The sequence below is a fragment of the Hemicordylus capensis genome, chromosome 2 (genome assembly GCF_027244095.1).
Source record: "Hemicordylus capensis ecotype Gifberg chromosome 2, rHemCap1.1.pri, whole genome shotgun sequence".
NCBI classification, from domain to species: Eukaryota; Metazoa; Chordata; class Lepidosauria; order Squamata; family Cordylidae; genus Hemicordylus; species Hemicordylus capensis.
In genome coordinates, this window is record NC_069658.1 from 228,801,611 (window position 1) to 228,825,288 (window position 23,678).

Here is a 23,678-nt window from a genome sequence, read left to right on the forward strand (position 1 = left end):
CAGAAATGTGGGCGTTCTTGGGGAAGTACTACCTTGTGCTTTGAGACGTGCTTAATTATCATATTACAGAAAACCAAAAATCTTGAGTTTAAGGTGAGAGTTAAGATGCTTTGCATGTTCACTTGTGCTCTAAAAAGAATGAAAATTGCAAGTTAAGGTGTTTATCTTAACTTCCATGCCATATAAGCTGTAAAAACCTGGTCCAGTCTCATATGATGAAGGCTTTAGAAATGAGTCTTCATGCACCCACACTCTGCCTTGATCAGAGATGCATCTGGCACAAATTCATTGGGCACCTCTACAAAGGGATGGTGTAAGATGCACCTGACCACTACCACCACCACTGCTGCAGTCTCTCTCTGATGATCCTCTCCTGAGCCACAAAAAGCAATGGCCCTCTCTGCCATTCCTTCCTTTGGCCTCCCTGCTCCCTCTCTTCAGCCAATGAGGGAGCAGTTGCCCATGCCAACACTTGATTTAAATGTCAACAAGCAAACCAAAACACAAGAGATCTCAAGCCAACAATAGCCAGTTGGAATTGTAGCTCAAGTTTCAGCTTTACTGATAAATGGTGAGTTTTAACAGTCTCAATATGAATATAGGAAGGAAGACTGAAAGCACCATAGACTCAGTACATATCTGATAACCCAGGCTTTCCAGTAAACTTCAGGAGCCCAAACTCCAGAGTCCCAGAATTCTCCGACAAAAGCTCCATGCAGATTAGACATGTTGTTTCCAGCAGTTTGTTCAAGGCACAGGATCATGGGAGTCACTACGATTAGACAAGGGGAGACAGTTGTCTCGGGGCCCCTGCCTCGAGCCCCCACCCAGAGACACAACACATGACTCCCCATTGCCTGCCTGCCTGCCCAGCCCCAAGGCCCCTCAGCCACTTGCCCTGTTCGCCCTCTCTCCTGCTTGCCCTCCTGGCTGGCAATCTAAGCAGCCTGCAAACTGCAAAGCTCTTCTCTCCCCGCCTCTCAGCTGATCGGCGGGTGGGCAGGGCTTCCAGAGAGGCCTCGGTGTAGGCCTCGCTGAAGCCTGAAGCTCTCCAGGCAGCAAGCAAGGAAGGAGGCAGGCAGAGTGGCCAGCGCTGGTTGCCTTTACCCACCACAGTTCTCTGCAGACGCTCTGCCCAGGCCAGCCCACCCAGCCTTTGCCAGTAATGGAGGTAGAATGTGAATTCCTTTTTGTGGTTACCCCCCACCCAGATATGTAGGGATCTGCTTGCCATAGGGCTTTGATATCAATCCCCCATCTCTTTTTCTCCTGAGGAATGGTGCTAATTCTTTCTCTTTTCTCTATTTCTCCCCCCCCACACACACACTATCTTCCTTGCTTCAGTGGGACTTACTAGTCTTCTATAGGGAGCAAAATATGCTGGGAGCACAAATTAGTTTGGTTTGGTTTACATCCCTCAGCATGTGCAATCCTATATGCACATACCAGGGAAGGATCTCAGACAGTTGAATGGAATGGAGTTTATTTTAAAGTAGACATGCTTTCCTTGCTAGTAAGTCCTTTAGGTTTCAGTGAAATGTACTTCCAGCTAAATGTGGTTAGATTTGCTGCCTGAGGCTGCAATTCTTCACACACTTACCTGGACTTTTACACACAGCAGGCTTTACTGCACATCTCCTGGGAGGTTTTACTGCAAAATCGAAGTTGTCCCAAAGAACCAATGCAAAATAGTGTTGTTTTTTTACTCTGGATCAGAGGCGTAACGGGGGTAAATGGCGCCCAGGGCAAGCTCTGCCCCTGAAATTGAACCCCCCCGCCCCCTCCAGATACCTGTGCCCTGGCGCCCTCCACGGCGGTGGCGGGCGGCGGTGGATCGTGTGCCCCATGGCTTGGCGGCGTGGGAGTGACCGAGTGAGCGCGGCGGTGGCGGGCGGCAGCGGATCACGCGGCGGTGGCGGGCGGGGCAGCCTTTGCAGTTAGGAAGCTACGCCGGGCCAGATGGAAGGCCTCGGCGTCGCTCTGAGTCTGCCCACTCGGCGATCTGCCATTGCCCCGCCCGCCACCACCGCGCTCACTCCCGCCGCCGCGTGATCCACCGCCACCACTTGCCACCGCCGCGCTCAATCGGTCACTCCCACGCCGCCAAGCCATGGGGCACACGATCCGCCGCCGCCGTGCAATCCAGGGGGGGATCGGGGGCGAGGCACTTCTTGGCGCCCCCCACGTGCCCCAACAAAGTGGCACCCAGGTCACGTGCCCTGCCTTCCCCCCCTATCGTTACGCCCCTGCTCTGGATATAAATCAGGCTACACTCACTCTACACTACACCCGAGCAGTGAAAAACCTTAATTGCGTGTGAACTGCGCCCCAATAATTCGCAGGGACTTCAGGGTAAATCTGGCCAACATGTGAATGCAGCACCTCCATTCCAGAGGAGAGGTGTGTTAAAGGGCTTTAAAAGCCCTGTGTGAAAAACCTCCTGGAATCAAACTTGATTGAATTCGTTCAGAATTCTGAGAAAACATACATAGGCTCACCCTGTTTGGTTGAAAGTCTCCTTTGCTAATTGGGAGTGAGGAGCCCATTTTAACAATTAGTGTTTCTAGTGAGTTCTAGGCATTAAAAGTAGCACAAAAATATAGTACTAAATGTATATCACTATATATTGTGAAGTGTGCGTGTGTGTATTCAGTGAAATGTATTTTCAGGCAGCATACTTAATTTGAAATATCAGACTTAAATCCTTGGGGGACCTGGGTGTGTGGAGGCCCTGGACGTTGAGGGTGGGGGGCATTTTAAAATCTCATCTCTGGGCCCACTCCAACCTTGCTACGCCCCTGCACAGGCTGCCAAATTTATAGTCAGCAGCCGCATGCACATAATCAACATTCCACCCCCACCGGTGCCATAGATTCAATCCAGCTCCTGCTGCCTTCTTTTCAGTTGACTACTTCTATGTAATCCCTTCATCTGCTGTTGACGTTTCCCCCACCTGCGGGGAGAGAAGATAGTGGCTGTTTAATCTCTGACTCAGATCCTGACACTTCTCTCCAAAGATCAACGGCCTTGCTGGCCCCTTCTGCGACACACACACTCGCCCTGGCCTGTCTCAACTACCTCCCCACTCACATCACCAGCCTGCTCCTTCTCCCCACTTTCTAGCAAGTCCCCTGCCCCCCACTCCTCTCCCGTGTCCTCGGGTGGGGGCATGACACAGACAGGGGCTGGATGGGAGAGCTGTTGGGGTGGACCAAGGTGCTGTGTGGAGTTCTTGCCAGGGCCCCTCAGTGATGATGGATCCTCCCACCACCACCACTGCCCAATCTGTGGTTTTTCCATGAGTCTTACTATCCATCTTCCTTTCTTACAGGGATAATCCTCAGTCACTAGTCTTTCTTGTAAGGTTTCTTGCAGTGGCATTACAATATTAATACTGAAGAGAGAGGAAGGTGCCGGCTTCCCAAGACTTAACAGAAGCACCATCTTTTAAGAGTGTAATTGGCAAGGAGATCTTTGGGAATTTCCAGAAATTGCCTTGGGAAAGATGGAATACCGAGCTGGCTCTGGAGCAGGCCATGAGGGTGAAAACACTGAGGAATGCTGGGGAAAGAGAGAGCAGAAGAGGCTGGGAGAGGATGCTACCATCTCCGATGGACAGTGCTCTAGGCAGTTGTTCTTCCAGGAGGCCAAGGGACCCCGAGAGATTTGCAGCCGACTCCACAGCCTTTGCCACCAGTGGCTGAAGCCAGAGAGACACACAAAAGCTCAGATGCTGGACCTGGTGATCCTGGAGCAGTTCCTGAGTGTCCTGTCCCCAGAGATGGAGAGCTGGGTGAGAGAATGTGGAACAGAGACCAGTTCCCAAGCGGTGGCCCTGGCAGAAGGTTTTCTCCTGAGCCAGGCAGAGGACAAGAGGCACGAAGAGCAGCAGGTGAGAATGTCTCTTTCATCTGGGTAGCTCCCTCGTGCTGAAGATGTGAATGAGGTGAGATCCCTAGTAGCATAGTTTTGGAGGAGAAACGTATCTGGAAAAGTTGTCTCAGGTCCTTTATTATAACTGTGTCATGTTGTGACAAAATTGGGTTTGTTCTATGTTTTCCTGGGATTTTCACTCAATAGAGAGATTGATCTGATCCAAATCTAGGAGCACACCATTCTTTTGACATAGGCTGCCACCAGTTAAAGACTGATCCAAAGCCACTGACCATGCTTAGACACAGCTTCAACAACCTAGAACTGTTTGACTTGGGCCTTACAGGACACTGTCCACACAACCCAGCTCTAGACCACAATCTGTTATGCTGAAAAAACAACTCAACAGTAGAGAATGGCTCTACGAGACACCTGGGGAAGATTTTCGCAAGTAACCTTCCATTACATTAACTAGATGACTAGCACTGAGTTTTACTTTAATCTAGCAGTAGGGCAATCCTTGGCTGAGAGAGCATTAATCTCTACAGCTTCTCCCCTGGAAGACCCATTAGCAAGTGGAAAGTTGTGAATGCTGGCCAGGCCCTTGCCATCTATTTTTCTAGCCATGACAGAGGGGGAAGTCTGTTCTCTTCCCGGGATAGACAGCTCTTGGATCCACTGAGAAGGCCTGGTGCATCTCTGATGTCACTCCAGTGTTGGGTTTTCCACTCCAATTAAAGGTGGGTCCAGTTTGAGCCAGTTACCTGCTGTAAAAAAGGGTTAGGAAACTGCCATCTACTGAGTCAGACCATTGGTCTATCTAGCTCAGTATTGTCCTTCACAGACTGGCAGCGGCTTCTCCAAGGTTGCAGGCAGGAATCTCTCCCAGCCATCTCTTGGAGATGCTGCCAGGGAGGAAACTTGAAATCTTCTGCTCTTCCCAGAGTGGCTCCATCCCCTGAGGGGAATATCTTGCAATGCTCACACATCAAGTCTCCCATTCATATGCAACCAGGCCAGACCCTGCTTAGCTATGGGGACAAGTCATGCTTGCTACCACAAGACCAGCTCTCCTCTCCTAAGGTTTGTACTTTCATCTAAGTACAAACATTACATTTCATCTAATTTCAAACATTTCATCTAAGTACAAACATTTGTTCATCTACGATTTTTACCTTGATAGCCTTCTCCCTTCAATGACAAAAGAGAGGAATGTCCCCCCTTATGAGCACTTAGAGTGGAGTGTTTATGTAAGACATGATTGAGATAAGCTGGAGATCTGTGTTTTGTCACAGAGGGTTCCTTCATGGTGATTTGAAATGTCTCTCCTTTTCATTAAAAATCAGACAGTCACACACAAAATGGAATAAAACGGGTATAAAATTGGTCCAAGTCAATCAAAGCAACTGAAGACACAGTAGCCCTATCTAAATTTGACATAAGACCTACCATCATCACCAGGTAGAAATTATTTAAACATTGTTAACTCTCAAACACTTTTTAAACAATACTGCCTTGTCTTTCACCTGAAAGTTAAAAGAGATGGGGCAGCAAAGACCTCCCTGGACTGGAATCCCACCTTCTTGGTGCTACTGCTGAGAAGGCCGTGCCCTTGGGTTCCTGAGACACTGAGATGGAACATGTTGCAGCATCACCAAGGAAGGTCTTGGTGGTTGCAATGGGAGGTTGCTGTGGCAGAAGCAGTCCTAGATGGAAACCATTTCCTAACCCCTCTCTCCATTCCCTTTCTGGTCTTTTAGGGACAGAGGAGATCAAGAGTGGACAAAGATTTCTCTGAGGCAGAGAAGGTTCCATCGGATCCCAGACAGAATCTGCTTTTCAGGGGGATAGTGGAAGAGGGTGACAGAGGGGCCACCTTGTCAGGTAAGAAGGAATGGGATGTGCATTTCACTTGATCTGCCTCCCTTCTGAAATCCGGGGTCTTCTTTTACATCCCTTTTCCAGTTGTATGGAAACAACAAGCTTATCAAACAACAAAACAACAACGTGAAGGGCCTGAAATGTAATACATAAAACCAAACAGGTCCTGATAATATAACCAAAACCAACCAATAACCCACAAAATATGTGAATATTTAGCTGCATATGCTTCTGCATTGACATCTAGAGGTTATCCAAAACAAGTTATAAAAAGGCTATGCAATGGTCAGACCAAGTTTCCAGACTTAAACTTTTTGAAAACTGTAATCATGATAAACCTAAGAGACGTTTTTTCTCTTGAATTCAGCTCCAAATCTTGAGCTATCAGACTCATAATTTTTAAACATTGGCATTTGATTCAAGATCTACCTGTGTGTACTCTACCTCCATTTGTGGGATATTGTTGAAAAAATAAGCTAAAAGATCAGCTAGTCCACTCAGATATATTCAGAACTTATATTCATACTATGGATACAAGAGGACATTGGAAATGTGGACACCGTACATGTTGTCATGAATGCTTGTCAATCCACAAATGGTGTTTATGCAATTGTCTGTCCCTGTGGTCTTTTCTATGTGGGTCAGACTAGTAGACCATTAAGAACTCGAAATTATAGAACATAAGAGCAAAATTAGAACTAAGAAATTAGAACTCTGAGAAATGGTCATTGTCCAACAGAGAAACAATAGCAAGACATCGCTTCTGATACATATCAAAGATAATCAATTTATTGGACACTTGGAAAAGACATATTGAAAGACCATATAATACCAGAAAACTGTTGTAGTCTCATAGTTTTCGATATTATTGTTTTATTGTTTGTGTATATGTATTGTTATGTTTGGTCATTACATCATATTCATCTCTCTCTCTCTCTCTCTCTCTCCCTCTCTCTCTCTCTCTCTCTCTCCAGATCACTATATATATAAATTATTGATCTACTTTCAATATAATTTATATTCACATATTTAGTGTTTTTTATTGTTGATTTGGTTATATTATCCGGATCTGTTGTTTGGTTTTATGTGGCAGAAGCTTCTCTCCGTTGTCTTGCCCTAGATTAAGAATGAGTTTAATTTCAACATGCAAGATTTTCAGGTGTCCAGTCTGGTGCTATGAACTGTGCCCACGATCCAGCGTGGGAAGTAAATGGAGAAGAGAGTATTTCATTGTATGGCTTGACTTGATTTGTTCCCCCAGTGTCAGTCTTTGGAGTAATATCTCCAAATGCAAGAATAGCACAGAAATATTTGATACAGAACTTGTCAAGCAACTTGCCTGGGCCTCCCTATCATGGAATCATCTGCCATCACAGATACAGCGATGGCCTCTTCAGGGGAGTGCCATCCTATCCGTGACTGGCACAGAGGAGGCAATGAGTGACAGGCCTGGGCAGAACTTGTGACTCACTTTCAGCAGATGTAAGTGTATGCAGTGTTGTTTCCTTGAATGTCTGGAGAGGGCTAAAGTCAACAGGATAAATGGTATATAGTAAAATTCTTAGCAAACCCAAGATCTTTGGGAGGATTTTCTAAGGCTGAAGCATGTTAAATAGAGAGATGTGAAGCAAGTCCTCTCCCAAAGACCTTCATTAGTGAAGAGGAGGGAGGGACCCAGGAGAGAGAAATCCACCCCTGAGGTGTGCAGGTCCCAGATCGTTAAGGGCTTCAGAGGTCCATTCATTCATTCATTCATTCATTCATAAACCGCCCCATCCAGAGGCTCTGGGTGCAGTAAATCTAGTATAAAAAACATAAAAACAAACATCATTTAAAACACAATATCAAAACAATTTTAACACAATTAAAACCCAATTAAAATACTTAATTTAAAAACCTTGGAAGGCCAGACCAAACAAGTAAGCCTTTAGGCCTAAACGGCTGATATCTGCTGGGAGTGCATTCCAGAGGCCAAGAGCAGCTACAGAAAAGGTCTGGTTCAAAGTCGCGACCAGAAGTACTGGTGGTAACTGGAGATTAACCTCTCCAGATGACCTCAACGTGAGATGGGGATCGTGCAGGGTTTTAAAGGTAATAAGCAGCACTTTGTATTTTACCCAGAAGCATATCGGCAGCTAGTGCAGAAACACATCGGCAGAGGTTATTCATGTAAAGTCCTGATTTGGGCCTTTTGAGCCCTAAACTAACTGGCTAAAGCTCCCTGAAGTTTCCCCTGCCATGTATGGGCCTGCCTGACTCAATATTCTTTTAAAAGACTCCCACTCGGTTTCTCATCTTTTGAGCAGGGCCTTCTAAGTTGTGGTATATCGTCTTGGAATTCCTGAAACCCGAGAGTTGCATCAAACACCCACCCTGCCTGCTTTTTGGCAAGACCTGAAGATGCTTTTCTTCTCACTGGCTGATCATTGTGTCCCCAAGCGGACATGCTCCCAGCCCTTCTGGGGATGCTCCAGTATCCCAGGTGCAATTCTCCCCAGTCATCTTGCACACCCTATTGCACAAGAGAACAGAGAGTCAGACTGCATCAGAAGCGCTCTGTAAGATCAAAAACATGCCACCAGTATTAGTGGTTACGGTTTGCATGATAGACTCTGTTCGTACTATTTTACTGAACGTTTGAATTGTGCTCAATGTTTATGTCATGAACTAGATCTCTTTTATCCTTTTTGGTCATCTTCACAGATGGTGAAGCCACACTGGTCCTTCCTCCCAGACCTTCTCTTTTGGGCCAAGCAGAAACAGCCTCTGGGCCACCGAACCAGGTAGAACAAGGCTCCTGAAGGAGAAGCGGAGGGTGCAGCCTGGGGGCCTCTGTCTGCTGGGCATCTCCCTGGGTCTGAAACCCTCTGCCTCCCTCCCCTCATTTAGACTGTCCAGACTTCCCCCTTGGAAGGCTACTGGGGAACCATTGTTAAGGCAAAAATGTGGTGCAGGCCAGGCCCCTGCCCTGAGCCATTAGGGGCTGCCCTCCCATTGGAGGAATTGCTGCCTTGAGTGGGAAGGAAGCGTGTATGACCAGGTTTTGATGTCGCGGAGTTCACAACAACTGACAAGCAGAGGCTCAAAGTATAGAATGTCTTGAAGTTGTGCAAGAGAGAGTATAGTTAGTGTTTATAGTCAATAATGCATACATCTGGGGTTGGCCAAACCTGAATGTAGCGTGAAGATGGAAAAGGCCAGGAGTTGTGGGGTTTGTTCACCTCTGCTCAGAAGTATTAGTCAGCCGTCTCCCAAATAAGCTGTTTGCAAAATAGACCCTTTTAGTCTGCCCTCTCTCTGGCCAGCGCCTTGGGTCTTTTGTAATTTCCTTTGATGGCTTGATCTGGCAGAAGCAGGTTTCACAGGCTCACAATCTGGGAAGCAATGCCCTCCCTCCAAGGAGTCTGTCTTTTTAGGGACGCACTCTTCGGCCAACCATCCTCCTTGTCAGGAAACTGCCTCTTGTCTTGGCCCTTTGGTGTGCTTTTCCTCGTCTGGGCTCCAGGATATTCTGTATTACACAGGCTTCACCTCCCTTCTGGTCACTCTATACTCTGACTTGGGGTTGGGCAAACTTGGCCCTCCAGCTTTTGTTGAACTACAACTTTCCTAATCCCCCTGCCACAATTGTTGTGGATGGAGATGTGGGAGCTGTAGTTCAAAAACAGCTGGAGGGCCATGTTTGCCCAGACCTCCTAGATGGCCACCATCTTCATCCTTCTGGCATGAATGCTCATTCACTCTTTCCATACATGCATTTTCTCCTTTCTAGTGTGGACATTGGTACAATTTAGAACATAGAATATCAATTCAAGCAGTAGAGAAACAAATGGCAGCTATGGATTTCCCCTATAGCCAGGCTGGTTCATAACACCATTAGGACTTCTGAAAGGAGACCCATCTACCTCACTGTTACAGTCTTCCTGATTTGCTGCACTGTCACTAAGGAGGAAATGCTTTCACTCTCTCTCAGGGACCAGTGAGCTTGGAAGAGGTGGTTGTGCAGTTCACGGAGGAGGAGTGGGCTCTGCTGAATCCAGACCAAAGAGCTCTACACAGAGAAATCACGGAGGACATCTGTGGGCATCTGGCCGCTCTGGGTGAGGTTCCGCCTTCCCTTCGCTGTGATTGTGGGTCTGTATTGGCAAAGTGGATGGCTGTCATTGAAGATTTCAGGTGTGGGTCTTTATTCCTTGGATGCACAAGGCCAAGTCTGTAGAAGTCAAAAGAGAGCAAGGAAGAAGTAGTCTGGTCTCACAACCTTGGAATTGTCAGGCCTGTCCTTGCTAGACCTCCTCTAGGTTTGGTTTGGGTCTCTATGTGGGGGATCAGGTGCCTCAATTATTTCGGCAAGATCTATTTCCCAACCACTATCTTGGAGCTTAGTCTATACTGGAAAGAAGTCCCTGATTGTTTTGAGCAGGAGTTTCCTCAGGAGTTTGAAAGGCTGCACATCCCTGTGCTGGAGTAATAACAAATATTTCCCCTTCCAACTCCTCTCCACCGTCTGCACAAAGTTCATGCAACTATACTATGGCCAAATCTAATGCAAGATGGTTTTCGCTCATAAAAAGGCTTCCCATTCTCTACATCTGGGACACCTATTGCCATTACAACCAAAGGACATAAATAGAATACACTGAATTCAATGTATGTCTTCTGGTGTTAATAGGAATAGCTGCTGAAGAGCAGAATCAATTGCATGACATGCCACAGAGAGTCAACCACTGTTAAAATCTTCATAGAGATCTGCTTTGGGGAAAAGATCCTTAGAGCAGGACCTTCTTCCCATTGCAGAATGTTGCATTCTTTTGCTCACACAGGAAAGGAATACAACATTTAAAGCTCCATTTTTCCCTCTCTTCCATTTCTGCAGGTGATGGAGGGCCGAGCCAGAGAAAGGGTGAGCAGCCAGGAAGGAAAACGGAAACAAACTATCTGTTGGTGAAGAGATATGTTGCACATCAAAGATCAAACGACCCTGAAATTCCAGTTAAAGAAGAGAATTGGAAAGGGGGGAAAAGAAATAAAAAGTCTCTCATAACAAACAAACTAACCAGGAAATCAAGGCTCAGCAGACATCCAAGAGTTTGTGCAGATGAGAAAAATTATGAATGGTCACAGGGCAGCCAGAGCTTCAGCTGCAATTCTATCCTTTTTTTGGATCAAAGAATCCACACAGAGGAGAAACCATATCAATGCTCAGAGTGTGGAAAGAGCTTCAGTAAAAGTGCAAGCTTTGCTTACCATCAAAGAATCCACACAGGGGAGAAACCATATCAGTGTTCACAATGTGGAAAGAGTTTCAGGAAGAACTCAAGCCTTACTTCCCATCAAAGAATCCACACAGGGGAGAAACCATATCAATGCTCAGAATGTGGAAAGAGCTTCAGTCAAAGCGCACACCTTGCTTCCCATCAAAGAATCCACACAGGGGAGAAACCATATCAGTGCTCAGAATGTGGAAAGAGCTTCAGTCAAAGCGCAAGCCTTGCTGACCATCAAAGAATCCACACAGGGGAGAAACCATATCAATGCTCAGAATGTGGAAAGAGCTTCAGTAAAAGCTCAAGCCTTGCTTACCATCAAAGAATCCACACAGGGGAGAAACCATATCACTGCTCAGAGTGTGGAAAGAGCTTCAGTCATAAATCACCCCTTATTATTCATCAAAGAATCCATACAGGGGAGAAACCATATCAGTGTTCACAATGTGGAAAGAGTTTCAGGAAGAGCTCAAGTCTTACTTCCCATCAAAGAATCCACACAGGGCAGAAACCATATCAATGCTCAGAATGTGGAAAGATCTTCAGTCAAAGCGCACACCTTGCTTCCCATGAAAGAATCCACACAGGGGAGAAACCATATCACTGCTCAGAGTGTGGAAAGAGCTTCAGTCATAACTCGCAACTTGTTTCCCATCAAAGAATCCACACAGGGGAGAAACCATATCAGTGCTCAGAGTGTGGAAAGAGCTTCAGTCATAAATCACCCCTTATTATTCATCAAAGAATCCACACAGGGGAGAAACCATATCACTGCTCAGAGTGTGGAAAGAGCTTCAGTAATAAATCACACCTTATTATTCATCAAAGAATCCACACAAGGGAGAAACCATATCAATGTTCAGAATGTGGAAAGAGCTTCAGTCAAAGCGCAAACCTTGCTTCCCATCAAAGAATCCACGCAGGGGAGAAAAAACATATCAATGCTCAGAGTGTGGAAAGAGCTACAGCTGCAGCTCAGACCTGAAGAAACGTCAATGAATCCACACAATGGTGGAAACCATATGCGTTCCCAACATATAATCCACACATGCTTTCTTGGAGTATGTAGAATGTAGAAATGTAGAATGTTGCAAGCGTTTCATCTAGAGTTCAAACCTTAATTAACATCAAGGAATATATTTACTGGAGATACTATTTAAATACCCTGTGATTGGAATCCCCTTGTACAGCAGCTTTTTTAAATCCTGTGACAGCTGTAAGGCATCAGCATGCTTTTTCCCCCCTTTGAAAAGACATATGCCTGAGAGACCATTCCGAAAGAAGTATGGGATTTGCATCATGTATTCAGCTGCAGATCAAGTGGAATCTAGAAACTCTTGGCCTGTTTTAGTTGAAGGTGTCTCTTTATAAACATATTCCCATAACAAAACATCATGAACCCTGTCGCTTATTAAGATCTGGAGAGGTCCAGTTATGGTTGCCCCTGGTTTGTTTGGTGGTGGCTTAGGACCGGACCTTCTCTGTGGCTGCCCTGGGGCTTTAGAATGTGCTCCCTGATGAAATAAGAGCACCCAGGACCTGCAAAGAGCATCTTTTTGTGTCCCCACCTGAACCCTCACAGGAGTGTCAAACTGCACCCCTCCTGTAAAGGCTGACCTACAATTCCCATCACCCTTGGCTCCTAGCCTCTGTGACTGGGGATTTGGGGCATTGTAGACCAGCAACAACTAGAGGGCTGGGGTTTGACCTCCCTGCTTTACAGTTTATCGGCATCCATGTTGAAATGCAGGGTCCAGAGTGGACCTAGAAAGGCCCTTCTCCCGCTGATGACTACAGTAAGAGATGCATCCTACCATAGTCTGAGAGCTGTTTGTGTTCCCCATTGGCCAGTGTGAGAATCCTACAATCAAGATAGGAGAAGGGGGAAAGCTTGTTGACAAGTTGGGTATGGAAACAGGAGGCGGTGGTGAGCCCAGAAATTGTAGCCACCTCCACAGTGAGGGTGGAGGTAAAGCGCTGGTCTCGTGGTGGCAAGCATGAATTGCCTGTTTGCTAAGCAGAGTCTACCCTGGTTGCATTTGAATGGAAGACTACATGTGAGCACTGTAAGAGAGTCTCCTTAAGGGATGGGGCCGCTCTGCGAAGAGTACCTGCATGCTTGCAGAGCACCTGCATGCTTTCCAAGTTTCCCTTCCTGGCATCTCCAAGAGAGGGCTCAGAGAGACACCTGATTGTAATCCCTCTAGGAGGGGTCACATTCCAGAGGTGAGTCAGATTGCCAGCAGGTCTTGAAGACAGAGGAGACAGTGTTTTATTTCTGTCCTAAAGAAGGTCTCAAGGAAGGAAGCTCAGCAAGGAAATAACAACGTAATTTAATAAATCAACAAGAAAACAAAGGAGGAAAGACGAGCTAAATTTGTTAGGACCAGTGATTTCCTAGGGTTTGATTTCTGGCTGGCTGGAAATGTGTGTGTATGGCAGAGCAGTTAGTCTGAGTGGGGGATTAATTCCAGGTGAGTGGCTCAGCTTGTAGGAGGGGTCACATTCCTGAGGTGAGTCAGATTGCCAGAAGATCTTGAAGACAAGACTCTGACCAGAGGAGCTTTGCCAACAGAGTTTAGCAGGGGTATGGCGGGTAATTCGGTGGGAAGGCACACAAGTGGTCCGCCTTCAACACAGAGGAGACACACAGCATGAGGATACGGTGAGTAATACCCTACTCCTGCAATTTCCTTAGAGGACAAAGCTTAAAACCTTTAATTAGGTAATAACTGCACCCAGTATGTAGCTTCAAGTGAACAAGCCCTATATATTCCAAATAGCCAATCGTACCAGTCATAAAAAGATAAGAACAGCCCTGCTGGATCAGGTCCAAGGCTCATCTAGTGCAGTAGCCTGTTTCACACAGTGGCCCACCAGATGCCCCTGGAAGCCTACAGGCAGGAATTGAGGGCATGCCCTCCCTCCTGCTGTTATTCCTATGCAACTGGTACTCAGAGGCATCCTGCCTTGAGGCTGGAGGTGGCCTATTGCCCTCCAACTAGTAGCCAATGATAGACTTCTCCTCCATGAAATTATCCAAACCACTCTTAAAGCCATCCAGGTTGTTGGCTGTCACCACATCTTGTGGCAGAGAATTCTACAAGCTGATTATGCATTGTGTGAAAAAGTACTTCCGTTTGCCCGTCCTAAATTTCATGGCAATCAATTTCATGGCATGACGCCTGGTTCTAGTGTTATGTGAGAGGGAGAAGAATTCCTCTCTCTCCACTTTCTCCACACCATGCATGATTTTATAGACCTCTATCATGTCTCCCCGCAGTCATCTTTTTTCTAAACTAAAAAGCCCCAGGTGTTGTAGCCTTGACTCATAAGGAAGGTGCTCTAGGCACCTAATCATCTTGGTTGCCTCTTCTGCACCTTTTCCAGTTCTACAATGTCCCTTTTTTTGGATGTGGTGACCAGAATTGTACACAGTACTCCACGTGTGGCCGCACCACAGTTTTGTATAAGGGCATGATAATATGAGCACTTTGATTTTCAGTCCCCTTCCTAATGACGCCTAGCATGAAATTGGCATTTTATACAGCTGCTGTACATTCAGTGGACACTTCCAATGAGCTGACCACTACGACCCCAATATCTCTGTCCTGGTCAGTCACCAACAACTCAGATCCCAACATCGTATGCTTGCAGTTGGGGTTTTTTGTCCCAATGTGCATCACTTTACACTTGCCAACACTGAACCGCATTTGCCCTTTTGTCGCCCACTTACCCAGTTTGGAGATAGCCTTTTGGAGCTGCTCACAATCCGTTTTGGATTTCACTACCCAAAAGAGTGTGGTATCATCTGCAAATCTGGCCACCTCACTGCTTACCCCTACTTCTAGATCATTTCTGAATAAATTAAGAAGCACTGGTCCCAGTACAGATCCCTGGGGGATTCCACTTCTTCCCTCCATTGTGAAAACTCTCCATTTTTCCCTACCCTCTCTTTCCTGTCTTTCAGCCAGTTAGGAAATCTACACATGTACTTGTCAACTTATCCCATTACTGCTAAGTTTCCTCAGGAATCTTTGAAGAGGAAGTTTGTCAAAAGCTTTTTGGAAGTCCAGGTATACTATGTCAACTGGATCACCTTGATCCACACACTTGTTGACACTCTCAAAGAACTTCAAAAGGTTTTTGAGGCAAGATTTACCTTTGCAGAAGCCATGCTGGTCCTCTCCCAGCAGGGCCTCTTCTTCTATGTGCTTTACAATTTTATCCTTGAGGATGCTTTCCATCAGTTTGCCTGGAATGGATGTTAAGGTAACCGGCCTGTCATTTCCCGGATCCTTTTTTGAAAATTGGTGTTACCTTTGCTACTTCCAGTCCTCCACTACAGAGTCTGATTGCAGGGATAAGTTATATATTTTAGCAAGGAGGTTGGCAATTTTACATTTGAGTTTTTTGAAGACTCTTGGATGTATGCCATCTGGCCCTGGTGATTTGTTTTCCGTTTTCCCAGACAGTTTAGAACCTCATCTCTTGTCACTTGTATCTGACTCTTTAGCCTCCATCCTCCAAAAAGCCTGGTTCAGGAAGAGGTATATGCTCATTATCCTCTGCCATTAAGACAAACGTTTCTCTGCAACCTCCATATCCTCCTTAATAATCCCTTTCACTCCCTCATTGTCTAATGGTCCAACTGTCTCCTTGGCAGGTTTCCTGCTACTGATGTATTTAAAGAAGTTTTTGTTATTCCCCTTGATGCTTTTAGCTAAATGTTCCTCAAACCCTCTTTTCACCTCCCTTATTGTCACCTTGCATTTCTTTTGCCAGAGTTTGTGTTCCTTTCTGTTCTCTTCATTTGGACAGGCCTTCCAAATTCGGGAGGAAGTCTTCTTCCCTTTTATGGCTTCCTTGAACATTACCTGTCATCCATGCTGGATAACAGGACGTGGGAGTTTGGTGGGAGTTTAGTGGGAAGTGTGCGGGGTATGTATCTCTTAGCCTAGCCTACCTCACAGGGTGGTTGTGAGGATAAAAATAAGCTCCTCAGAGGAAGAGCAGCTACACATATAATAAATAAATAAATAAATAATATGAGTTACGAACGTAGAATGCCAGCAGTGTGTGCCCAGTGCAAAGAGCTCCTGGCTCTCAGGGAACAGGTTTATTCCCTCAAAGCCAAGGTGGCTGACCTGGAGAAGCTCAGGGAGGTATCAAGGATTGTGGTGGGAAACCCTCCGGGATGTGGTAGGGGCATCCTACTGTCAGGCTGCTGGTGCTTCTGTTGTCATGGAGAATGAAGGTCTCGGGGAAGGAGGACATCGGTCCGAGGCAGAGGGAAACACTCCCCTAGCAGGAACCCCTTCCTTGGGTGATGTACCCATATCCTCTAGCACAGAAAAGACTCTGTGAAAGACTGTTGGTTCAGCTGGTTTGAAGGGGGGGGATAACTTTAAGGACTGGGGAGGGTGCTCTCCCCCCCATGTCCCGCCCGCCCGCCAGCCATGTTGCCCCCCAGAATAGTCCCACTGGGGCAGCAGTGTACCTCCTTGCTGCCCCAGTACTTGGCGGGCCAGAAGTGGCACGTCCCTTGTGGTAGTTCCTGTGGTTCAGTTAACTCTGGCTGCTGTGTTTTTGTTTTGATTTGCTTTTACTAATTTTACAGCTGTTTTAAAAGTGTGTTAGCTAGGGTTCCCCGGTGTGGACCTTTGCCCCCCCATTTGCATCTATTTTAAACCCTCTGCTGCCAGGGATGCCCTGACCTTGGGCTGAAGGGCTTCGGAGGCTCCCCCTCACTAAGAGAGCCCCCCTGATTGATACCTGCTGCCCCCGCTGCTGCTGCCTGCCCCCCCGCCACTATTTCCCCTTTGCTGACGCTCACTTGCTCCGCTTCACACCACTTCACTCACCCCCTAGCGACGGCAGGCGCAGGAGGGCCTCGACCTGAAGATCGGCTTCCTCTGTCTGCACGCGTGTGGAGTTATGGAGTAACATAATGACTCTGTAATGACTGATAATAATTGGTGATGAAAGACAAGGCACACCAGGGAAAAATCACGACAGCCACGCCGGGATAAGGAGCTGTTTCACCAAGAGCTTCATCAGGGGCTGGTTCCCGTTAGTACAGGACAAAAGTAGAAAAGCATTTCTTCTACGATCAAATTTCTCCAAGCAAGTTAAAGCCTCAGGGTTCACCCTGATTTGATCTACATGCATTTATAACATCTCACTGAGTGCATCGTTTCCTCCCTTTGCATTTGAGGACTCATTACCTGTACTGTATGTACCCTTCTATTTATTTATTTATTTATTTTTACATTTCTATACCGCCTTTCGTTAAAAGAAAACCCCAAGGAGGTTTACAAAAATTAAAACATACAATAAAAGCAGCAAAAACATCAATTTCTCATTTTGAGAACATCTCGGACTGTGTTTGGACACCTGTATATACTGGTTTCTCATTCTTCCATTGTATTTTGTAATTCTACTTGGTATTTTGTCATTATATTTTTATATGTAATTTTATGTGTGTTATACAGATGTGTTTGATTATTTTTACATGTGTTGAGAACTGTTTATTTATCCTTTCATTGGTTTTTTTTTTCATTCATTTTTCACCTTTGTTTTTTTGGTCATGGGTCTTGCATTTCCCCCCCCCTCTAGCTTGTACTTCAGCCTCTGGAGACCCAACTCCAGACCCAACTCTGGCAGCCTCTGGAGACCCAACTCCCATTATCCCTTTGACCATTGGCTGTTGTGGCTGGGGATGATGGGAGTTGTAGTCCAACAGCAGCTGGAGCCTCAGGCTTGAGAGAGCCTGCAGTTAGGGTTGCCAACGGTCCTGGGTAAGTGCTTGTTCCATCCAAGATGCTCGTTCCTCCACATTTGATGCGTGGCAGTGGCACCCAGCGTGGGCTGCCACTGCCGAGTTTGCTCCCAGGCTGCTTGATGGGCGGGTGGGGCTTGTACCAAACCCCTCGTGGGGCTGTACAAGTAAAATATTCAGCAGCAAATTTCTCTGGGGGAGTTAACATGGAAGCAGACATGTGCTTCAAAGTTAGGAAGCTGCCTTCTGGAAAGTCTGACCACTGGTCGAGCGAGCTCCACCTTGTCTACACTGATTGGCAGCAGCATTCCTAGGTGTCAGGGAGGAGTCTCTCTCCACCTTCAGCATGCAAAAGTCCTTCCTCCTGGCTCAGACAGCAGCGCCAGCCAAGTTCTGGGCAGTACTCAGCTATTAGGGTAAGGTCTGGGCTGGGGGCGGGCGGTAGAATGTTATTGGTTAAAGTGATGGAAGGAACATGGGACTGAAATATTATCATTATTATCTGCCACCGTTGCTGCCCCCTTCTCCATCCGCCACCAGGAAGCCCCACTTGAGCGGGGGGTGGGTGGGGGAGAAGAGAACAGCCTGGGCTAGTGGCAGTGCCAGCCCGGGTGGGGAATGTTCTGTCTTGCGCTGAGCTGGGGGTTTGGATGAACGGCCCTGCCCCTGAAGTGCCCACCCGCCTTTGACTTGTGTCCCTTATTTGGGCAACAGAATGTTGGCAACCCTCCCTGCAGTACAGTTTTAAAGTACATATAATACATGTTGTTTTTTAAAAAAATGTTTCATGGTGTGTGTTTGATTTTAATGCAAACTGCCTTGAGCCACTTTAGGAAGGGCGGTATAGACATTGAATGAATGAAATAAGAAGGCGTTTGTAGGTACAAGAACCTTCTCAGCAGAACTTTATTCCCCAAGAAGAGACACACCATCCTGATCAGTATAGGGCGGGGGAAACACAATGTTTCTGTTCCATCTCCACCTGAACCGCCTTGTTGGCTCAGTCGGAACTTGTTGGCTCAGTGCGCTTTTCAGCTGGGCGAAGGCAACATTGCTCTCTGCTTCCCACACCCTCTAGTTTAGGAGATCTCTGATCCTTCCAGGCGTGCAGCCCGAAGAATAGAGCAGCTGAATTCAACATTGGATTGCCCCTCAAGAGCTATGGGCGGAGCACAAACGAGGGAGCAAATAGCAGGGAGCCAATCAGCTGCCTCCTGGGATAAACGGGGGGCGGGAGCAGTATCAGCCTACCCTTGCCCCCGCCCCTCAACCTTACAGATCGAAAGAAAGAATCAATCCATCTTTAACAACAGACCTGCCTGCTCTTTGCAGGAATTTTCAGAGGAGGTGCCAGAGCACCCGGACACCCCCTACTGAGTCCGCCCTTGCCCGAAGCTTCCTCTTTGCTCAGGAAGGTCCCCCCTCGCATGATATCCCTCCTGCTCACGGCTCACCCTACCTTTTGGGCTGACATTCCCAAAGAACTGAGAATGACTTCCTACCTACAGAGCTTTTGCCCAGAGCAAGAACATTTGAGTTTCAAAGGCATCTGCTGGGGGACGAGGGGGAGGAATCTAGAGTGGCCGCTTACTCCTGAGTAAAGCCCAGTGTCTAATGGGTCTGGCTTCTAGTAAAGATGCAGAGGACTCTGCTGGTTTTCTCCCTCTGAGTCAACAGAAACATCAAAGAGTTTAAAACAGAAGTTTTCCTTGCCCAGGAGCACATTCCAGAAGTCCAGCTGCTCGGCCTCGCGCTTCTTAGCCCCGGCTGGAAGCCCCAAGTATCCTCTGCAAAATCCCTCCAAAGCCACTTCATTTCCTGCAAGCCCCCTATATAGTTCATAATTCATATCATTTCAGGGCCGTCCTTTGGCGGCGTGGGGTGGGGGGGAAGCAGGGCGATCATCGCCCCCAGCCCGAGCAGCCTGCTCCTCCCTCTCTCCTCCCAACCAGGCAGCAGGCAGGGAAGGACACGAAGAACCAGCCCGCCTGCCGAGCCTCTCTGAAGCCGGGAGCAGGCAGGACAAGGAGAGGGAGGGGCTGCTGGGCTGGCTGGAGAGGAGCGCGAAGAAGCCCCCTCCCATCCCTGAGACCACGGGGCTGAGCATCTGACTGGCGGCAGAAAGAGCAAATGGACTGAATGGAACCTGGAGGAGGTGTTGGAGAGGACTTTCTCCAATCAGTACCTCGATCTGTCCTTCTTCCTGTCCCTGGAGCCAGCCGATTGGTTCTCTGCTAAGGATTTCCTGTTTGTGCTCCGCCCACAGTTCCGTGTGGGAGACAGCTGAATTCATTTTCAGTTTTGGCGATGGCGGGCTGGACAGGGACTAACTGTAAGTAACTCATTTCAAGGATAAAACTGTGCTGAGAAAGAGTAAGAGGTTCATTCTTATAGGCAGAGAGATGGGGAGGGAAGTAAGGAAATGAAGGGAGACCAGGCAGTGATGCACCGAGATAATTTGGGAGTCTGGAACTAGAGGCCTTTGGAGGGTCCCCTTCCCTCCCCCACCCCGCCAGATAAGCATCGTCCCCCCCCACACACACCCCATGTTACATCCTATATATTTATGCAAGTATGCATTAGTAGACACATTTCGGCACAGAACAACATATTTGCACCCCACATATTTCTTTCCCCACGCTCCCTTCTCTCTCTAAGTTTCCCGGCGCAGGTCACAATCCTATTCGGACACCTGACGCATCGTTGGTCGGTAGCACAGGAAGATCTGTTGCGTCCCATGAAGTGAAGCTCTTTCTCTGCAGCTTCATCCTGTAATTACATCCTGTAATATAGCTGGAAGGGGGGTTTACAAATAAAAGTAGCTGATTCTAGCAGCCAACTGAGACTCCTCTCTGTGAGGAAGTCAGATAAATGATAAGGAGATGGGAAGAAGGCAGCATCCTTCACAGGACAGACACTGGTCAAACCTCCCACAGCACTCTGGTCACCAGTGGCCTTCCCTAACAACTCTCCTCCCCGTGCAGACACAACTGCCTCCCTGCCTGACTTGAGTTCCTCCCTCACAAGGGCTGGGTGTGTTTCACCCTCTTCCTCCCACCAAGACCCCAAACAAGACTTCCCACCACCTCCAGCTGTACCAGTGTAAACCAGTTTGAATCAAGGTATCCCCAAGGCTGGGTATTTTTCCACAGGAATCTGCTGTCAGAACATTCTGGCTTAGCAATAGTAGGAAAGAAGCTCCCAGTTATGGATGTCTGAGGGTGAAACGTCAGGGAGGGAATCTCTCACTTCCTCTTGCTTGGGCATGCCACACACCAACCCGTTCATTGCTGCTTTCCTGCCTTAATTATCTATCTATCTATCTATTATATGTTTATACCAGCTTGTATAAAAGCTCAGGGCAGTTTCCAGTTTAACACTAAACAACAACTGAAACCTAAAAATTGCGTAAAAGCAAATTAAAATTACCACCAATTAAAACAGAAAAAACATTTCCCCATTCACTGGCTGGGCTCCTCTCCTCCTGCTGCCAGCACTTCCAAAGTCCCCTCCCCGCTTTCCTGCCTTGCATTTCCCTCCCAGCCTCCACTCCGGCTTCTGGGCCTCCCCTTCAGCCCTTTGCATCAAGCCAGTTTAAGCCTTTTCATTCCAGTGCAGTCAAAATCGTGGGCTAAGATCTGTTGCTCTGTGCAAAGCATTCCACTATCAGGACCTCCTGGCAGAGAGAAACTCCCCAACGTGGGGGTGTTATTGGGGAGTGTTTGTGTGTGTGTTTGCAAGAGGAGCAATTTCTCACGTGTGACTTCCTGGTTCTGAACATAGGTGCCTGCTAATTCGTCCCGCTAATTTCCCCCCTCTCTGTGCGGAGTGAGGTTTTTCCCCTGGGTGGCAATATCTAGGCAGTATGCATGCATGTGCATTCAGAGTGGGGCCTTTCTGATTCAACCTGAACTGGATCTAAAGTTAACTGAGTGGACATTAAAAAACCCACCTTTTGAACGTGCACACATTTTAGAGGGAACACTGTTCTCCATTTTAAAGCTGCCCAATATTTTTGAATCTATGCACATTTCATGCAAATCCCTATCTGGAGGGAGGACTCTATCTATCTCTCTGTATATAAACATGTATAGGATTGGGACAAAGGACGCCGTGCTAGGAAGTTCCAAAGAAGTCTAGTTCTGTAGACAATACTGAGCTAGATGGACCAATGGCCTGACTCGGTAGAAGGCAGCTTCCTATGTCTCTGTGCACTCGAAAGTAATCATATTGAAATGAAAAGGACAAGTTAGGTAATACCGTTGAATCTTGAGGCCCTGCTGCTAAGTGAACTTCCTTTAGTGAGAGGCTGTTACTACCACCCCTTCACATTCCAGGATGTTTCCCTCCAAAGCCTAACTTTGATTCTTAAAGTGATACCATTACTATCATCGTATCTCCCCCCTTTAAAAATGAAAAATGAAGTATGAACTTGAAGTAAACAAAAATTACCTGCCTCTTGGGTGTTCACTCTTGTAGCAAATCATGAGGTGGATCACACTGCTTCTGTTTAGTCCACTAATTTCATTATGTTTTCTATTTTTGAAGAAAACCGTGAGTTCATTTTAGTTGAAGGAGTTACAGAAATGTGGGCGTTCTTGGGGAAGTGCTACCTTGTGCTTTGAGAAGTGCTTAATTATCATATTACAGAAAACCAAAAACCTTGAGTTTAAGATGAGATTTAAGATGCTTTGCATGTTCACTTGTGCTCTAAAAAGAATGAAAATTGCAAGTTAAGGTGTTTATCTTAACTTCCATGCCATATAAGCTGTAAAAACCTGGTCCAGTCCAGGGTGGATTTGATTTAAATCAAACTGATTTAAATTACGATTTAAATCACGATTTAAATCACTAGCAAGGTGGATAAAAATCAAAAAAATCCGACTTAAATATAAAAAAATCTGATTTTTTTGATTTAAATCGGATTTTTTTGATTTTTATCCACCCTGCTAGTGATTTAAATCGTGATTTAAATCGTGATTTAAATCAGTTTGATCTAAATCAAATCCACCCTGGTCCAGTCTCATATGATGAAGGCTTTAGAAATGAGTCTCCATGCACCCACACTTTGCCTTGATCAGAGATGCATCTGACACAAATTCCTTGGGCACCTCTACAAAGGGATGGTGTAAGATGCACCTGACCACTACCACCACCACTGCTGCAGTCTCTCTCTGATGATCCTCTCCTGAGCCACAAAAAGCAATGGCTCTCTCTGCCATTCCTTCCTTTGGCCTCCCTGCTCCCTCTCTTCAGCCAATGAGGGAGCAGTTGCCCATGCCAACACTTGATTTAAATGTCAACAAGCCAACCAAAAAGCAAGGAGATCTCAAGCCAACTGGAATGCAGTGCCAGTAAATCAATCAGAGATTGAAAAACACAGAGACAAAATGGAGTTCGCTAAGCGAATGGTGCAAATTGATTCACAACGAATCGCTGTCTATTCAATTCGTGGATGAATCCTCCCCTTTATATCAGGGGTGATTCAGTTTGAGTACAAATCCATGACTCACCCTCAAGTCTAATTTTAACTGAGTTTCATTTACTTTATATTGTTGTTTTAGTTCTTGTAATCAGTCATAAGCAGTATTGCACTGCGGGGACAGTATAACCCTCTTTTAAACAAACAGGGACCCACAAATTAAGGCTTAGCTCACTAACCAGCCCTTAATTGTGGTCACCACCCATGCAGGCAAAGGACTCAGGAGAGAAGCAGATCTTCTGTCATTTGCAGAGGGATATGAAGAGCATAAGAAACAGTGGGAGTCCTCTTCTACTGCCCAGGAAGGATTCCTGCTCGCTCTTTCCTTCTCAAAAAAGGCCACTGAAATGAGGCCCCTGGTGAGGAGATCTGTGTGGTGCTGGGTGTCCTCTTT

The 23,678-nt window shown here is 46.7% G+C and overlaps 1 pseudogene; it reads left to right on the plus strand.

The window, feature by feature from the left end:
- LOC128341665 (zinc finger protein 420-like) overlaps positions 1 to 17,494 on the plus strand; it is a 41,685-nt pseudogene extending 24,191 nt beyond the window's left edge.
- The last annotated feature ends 6,184 nt before the right edge of the window (positions 17,495 to 23,678 follow it).